The 5831-nt window shown below is 38.0% G+C and overlaps 1 pseudogene; it reads right to left on the reverse strand.

Annotated features, from left to right (window-relative positions):
* Positions 1–53: 53 nt before the first annotated feature.
* LOC132169383 (regulatory-associated protein of TOR 1 pseudogene) lies at positions 54–2819 on the reverse strand (annotated as a pseudogene).
* Positions 2820–5831: the final 3012 nt, after the last annotated feature.

The following is a 5831-nucleotide window of genomic DNA, read 5'->3' on the forward strand; positions in this document are numbered from 1 at the left end:
AAGTGAAATATTTAATTTAAATGGGGGTGAATTGACGGAGTCAAGGTTCGATCTCAGGACCTTTGGCTTTGATAGCATATTAAATTACCAGTTATCTCATAACATATGGATGATATCTCACCAGAAGCATATAGATATCCGGGCTGCTGTTGCCAATCAACAACAGCATTCATACTTCGCACGCCAGGTTTATGGCCTTGAATTGAAGAGAATGCAGTTACACGCTTTTGGTTATTCTTCAGATTATAATCTTTCCAAATTTGGATATTTCCATGAGATGAAGCAGCTAGAAGCAAGTTGTCATCAAGCTCATTTACACGGCAGAGCTTACTAATTCCTTTTCCATGAAAATCATGATTATCAAAACTGTTGAGCAGGGTAGCATCCTCATAATTCCATACCCTGATCCATTCACTCTCATCTGCAGCAATAACAATAGGGGAGAAAGGTTGGAGTAGTATTGTTTTGGAACCAGTTTCGAACCTCATATCCCATCTAGCAATTGGATTATTAAGCTTACTAATAGATGAGTGCTAGCATTTTGCTATGTGCTCCAACACAAATTTCTCCCTCTCCTCTCTTCTAGCCTGTATTTCTTCACTTTCATCTAATACAATAAAAAGTGGCTTGGAGAAGTAGCCACAACTCCAATTGTAGATTGTTGATTGTGGAAGCAGACTGTGTTATGAAGCCCCAGATGATCCCCTAGCCCCAAGAAGTGGGTCAGCTAATCCTATCTCTAGAGAATTCAACACATGAGGCCTGAACTCCAAAGAATAAACTCTTTGCATTCCCATTCCCACTAAATAATTAGGTTGAAGAGGGCTGACATGAGATGTTCGGAAGGTTAAAGGCAAATGACCAACATTCATCTCAAACTATGAAGATGACCGAGCTAATCCAACAAGAGGAGTTGGAGTTGCTATTGTCACCACTACTAGACTTCAAAGGTTTTGCCACTACTTGCTCAATCCCTATAATGGACAACACCCGTTGACCAAGACTCGCTATGTGTGGAGATGGATCCTTGGCTGATGTATACATAGCCAACACGCATTGTGAATACATAACATTGTCCAATGGTTCTGCCTTTGAATGGTTAACAACCCCATTGCTGACACCATCATTCAATATTCCAGAATCAAAATGTAGAGATGAATCATCAGACAAAAGAGAACCATGCATAATGCTTGAGTTTGTAAGAGGGCTGCTGGTGGAGACCCTTCCATCTCGAACCACTGATGGATTGTCATTGCTGACTCTCAATAAAGAACCAATCTGGGATGAAACAATATTTGCGTGTAGCGTGTATTGGTTTGAGTTACCATATCCACTACTGCTACTGCTTATATGAGCCAAAGAAGGTAAAGAGTTGAGCAGAGAATAGGCTGAGGTTTCTAATATGTAGCAGCAATTGACTTGAGATGTTTGTTGTGGCCGAAGGCAAAGTGAGACAGAGCCACAACAACCTCTGCCTAATTCTCTACTAAAATATATATGTTAAATATATTGTGGAGAGCGAAAGAAAGAAAGAGAAGAGAGAGAGCGGAAGCTGACAATGGACTACATTGTATTATTCTCTTCTCTATTATGATGATTACTTAGGCCTCTATATATATAGAGGTTAAGAGTGATAAGCAAGAAACCCTAGACTAATTAAGGTAGGAAATAAACCTAAAAAATAATATAAAATATTCTAAAACCCCCCTTAAACTCAAGGTGCAAGCTTTGAGTTTGGAAAAAAGAAAGGGAAATTATGATTTTTTTTTTTTTTTTTGTTTGGTCGCCAAAAAATTCACTGAAGTGGTGGCCAGAGGCGGAGGACAACGGCAGTGGCAGCAGGCTGATGGCTGGCTACTGGTGGACTTGGGCCAACTTGATGGAGTTGGGTCTTGAACTGGAGCCTTATAGGATAGGCTAGATTGGGCTGGTTTGATTGGGCCAAAATAGGCCAAAACCAATGGACCATTGAATATGGTTTGACTCGAAATAATATGAACTAGGTCTAACCCGTTGAATCGGGTTGACTAATTTGGATTGCTTGGATAGATTCATTTGAACCTGATGACCTGGTTTTAAACTGGTATTAGACCGGGTTTGGTGACTTGGATGGATCCGGTTTGGGTTGAGAAACCTAGTGGGTCGAACCGAATTTGAAACCCGCTGGGTCAGGTTGAGGCCGTTCGGAACCGAGTTGACAAATGGGCTGGCTACATGGGCCAAAATGGTCGAAACCTGTGGACTGTTGAATGGGTCGGTCTGGCCCGAAAGAGACGATTCGATTCTAACCCGTTGGATCTGATCAAAAATTTTGGATCCAGATGAGTATGATATATATATATATATATATATATATATATATATATATATATATATATATATACGGATTTGACACGTGGCAGAGGCTAGGGCTGACATGATAGCATATCTAGAGGACACGTGGCAGTAGGGAAGGAGGAGAAGAGTCTGGCGTGTGCACCGATGCAGCCACTCGCCGTGCGTGCACCACACGTGCCAAACCCTAGCTAGGATTTGGCGCTCGTGAGACACTTGGATCACACGCGCCAAAAGGTGGCCGGCGTGTGGACCCGCATGGGAGGTGCGGTCGGTGTATGGAAGTGTGTGGAACACCATTGGAGGCATGTGACTCTTGAACATAACGTCCCAGAGGCACGTGGAAGCATGAACGGCTGAGATCTCTTCAGATTTGGACTCGGAGGAGTTTGATCTATCGTCTTAAGTGGAGCGTGTAGCTCAGTCACGGTTGTGGCGGCGCGTAGAAGTGATTGACTGATGGACAAAACCTTCTGGTGGCGCATGGCAGCGCATTAATGGGTCGATACCGGCGAATCTTCCACAGATTTGTAGATCTGTGCCTCGCAAGCAAGAATCTGGGATTAATTTTCCCATATGAGGCTGCGATGAAGGCGTGAAAGAGATTTTGAGTGGATGACCGCTTGGCAGCGTGCGGACAATCGAAATATTGAGATTGCCGGAGGGAACGCCGGGAAATGTCAATGACATTTATTAGAGGCCACATGAAAGTGGCTTTGATACCATGTTGAAATATATATAAAATATAAAATACTAAAATATGAAAGAGAAAGAAAAGAGAGCGTGGAAGTGAAGAGAGACGTATGGGCTACATCTTGTATATTCACTATGTCAAACAATATTACATAACTCTTTATTTATAGAGAGACAATGAGTAGTGACCATGAAACCCTAAAGTAGACCTAAACTAATTAAGGAAGAGAATAAACCTTACAAGGAAATATAATAACGGAGAATAAAAATATTCTAACATAAAGAGAAATAACTTGTTAAGGAAAATATTAATAAACTTAATTTAGAAAATATAAAATATTCCAACATCCTCCCTCAAACTCAAGGTGTAAGCTTGAGTTTGAAAAATAGAAAAAATTAAAGGCATCCAAAGTCGATGGTTGGATTAAGGCAACGCTGGCGAGAAATGCTGAAAGTGACGGCTAGAGAAATACCGGAGAACGAAGACAAGCCGCTAAAAGAATCCGGTTAAGGGCCAAGAAAACACTGACAATGAGGCTGGAGAACGAAAACTAGCCGTTAAAAATCCTGTGAAGGGCCAAACCTCATTGTGCCAAGATTTACCAATGAATAGAGTCGTGGATATCAACAAAATTGGGAGATCGTCATAAGATAATGCTAGAAAACACCATAGAAATGTGGTAAGACTTTTATTGAAAGCCACAGAAACAGAAACGTGGCTCTCATATACCATGTTAAATTATCAATTATCCCAAAATCTTAAGCTGACAGAAAGAGATAAATTTAATTACTTAATTATTACTTTAACACCCCCCCTCACGTGTGGATTCAAACTCCTTTTTAATAGGTAAGGTACAACACGTGGAATATTTTATTTAAATAGGGGGTGATTTGACGGAGTCAAGGTTCGATCCCAGGACATTTGGCTATGATATCGTGTTAAATAACCAGTTATCCCAAAAGCTTAAGTTTGTCAACTATTAAGCTTTTGGGATAACTGGTAATTTAACATGGTATATATCAGAGCCAAAGGTCCTGAGATTGAACCTTGACTCCTTCAATTCACCCCCATTTAAATTAAATATTTCATGTGTTGAGCCTCACCTATTAAAATGGAGTTTGAGCCCACACGTGAGGGGAAGTGTTAAAATACTGATGAAGTGATTAAATTTACATTTTCCTATTAGCTTAAGCTTTTGAGACAAATGATAATTTAACACCACATAAAATCATAATATTTGGAGAATAAATAAGGCAGTTAGCCAGTTTATAGTATAATGCATGTTCAACTATCAATAGACATTAAATATAATTTTACAATCAAAATCACGGTGTATATGTGAGTAATTCTGAAAGTCCCTCTTGTATTCTTTCCAGAATAACGTGACTTTTAAAATTATCATTTGATCAAAATCTAATAATGAGCAATCACAAGTTCAATGGTGATTTTAAGAGCCACATCATTCTTGGAGGGACAGAAGATGGGCTTGTAGCATTTTTCGTGTACATGGTATCAATTTTACAATGAAAAATGCTTTAGGTAGCACAACTTTTATTACAAGGTAATTTACAAACTCACGTGACAATTCAATTTGTAAGAAATTTACTATAGGGTCCTTTTAAATCATTAAAAATCACATGCTATTAAGAAAACATATACTCATGTGATAAACTCAAGGTTTTTGTAAGGAGTTGCACAACTATTATCGTTGTTATCGTCCGATCGTCGTGGTGGTCATTGGATGACTCTCCATTGAGTTGTATTAGCTGCCGAGCCACATCCATCTCCGACTTAGAGAAACCAAACCCTTTCTGGGTGCTTCTAGCTTTGCATGCTAATTCTGATTTTGTCATTAATTGCCGAGAGAGAGAGAGAGAGAGAGAGAGAGATTGTGTATCATGCTTTACGTATATATATACACAAAGATAAGGCATGTTTGGGATTGCGTTTGAGGGGCCTAAAAGTGTTTTTAACATTCAAAAAGTCCGTTTGATGAAAAAAGTACTCATTTAGTAAAGAAATTAAAAGCGCTTTTAATGGTAAAAAAAGCCTAAAAATGATCAAAACACACTTTTGACTAAAGCTTAAAAATGAAGCTTTTGGTTAAAAGTGCTTTTTGGCTTAAAAACTCTATTTCTCAGACATATCTCAAACAAGCTCTAAGGGCCTGTTTGAGATTGCGTTTGAGGGGCCTAAAAGTGCGTTTAATACTCAAAAAGTCCGTTTGAAGAAAAAAGTACTCGTTTAGTAAAAAAATTAAAAGCGCTTTTAAGGGTTCAAAAAAATCAAAAAATGGCTAAAATGCACTTTTGGCAAAAACTTAAAAATAAAGCTTTTGTCCAAAAGCTTTTTTTGATTTAAAAGTTTTATTTTTCAAACGCAATCCCAAACAGGCTCTAAATGTCAAGGTTGGTTGGTTGTTGCTGGGTAAGTTATCCGTAGTTAACAGGGAAAGAGGAAATTCTCTCTCTCTCTCTCTCTCTCTCTCTATATATATATATATATATATGTATGTATATTATTTTGTAATCTACTGTACAATTTTTATTCAATTGAAATGAGCGACAGTTAAAATTAATCATTAATTTTTCTTTTTTCAATGCCCTTACTTATTTAAAAGTTGATTTTCACTAACACGTTATCTCAATTATATGACAGTTATATAACAGTCTACAAAATAACATTATTATTATTATTATTATTATTATTATTATTATTATTATTATTATTTGAGTTTGGGCAAATTGAGAGGCTTATTTGGATAGATAACAGTAGGCTCACAAACATTATATACATGTCAATT

Source organism: Corylus avellana, chromosome 2, assembly GCF_965113065.1.
Source record: "Corylus avellana chromosome 2, dhCorAvel1.hap1.2, whole genome shotgun sequence".
Classification (NCBI taxonomy): domain Eukaryota; kingdom Viridiplantae; phylum Streptophyta; class Magnoliopsida; order Fagales; family Betulaceae; genus Corylus; species Corylus avellana.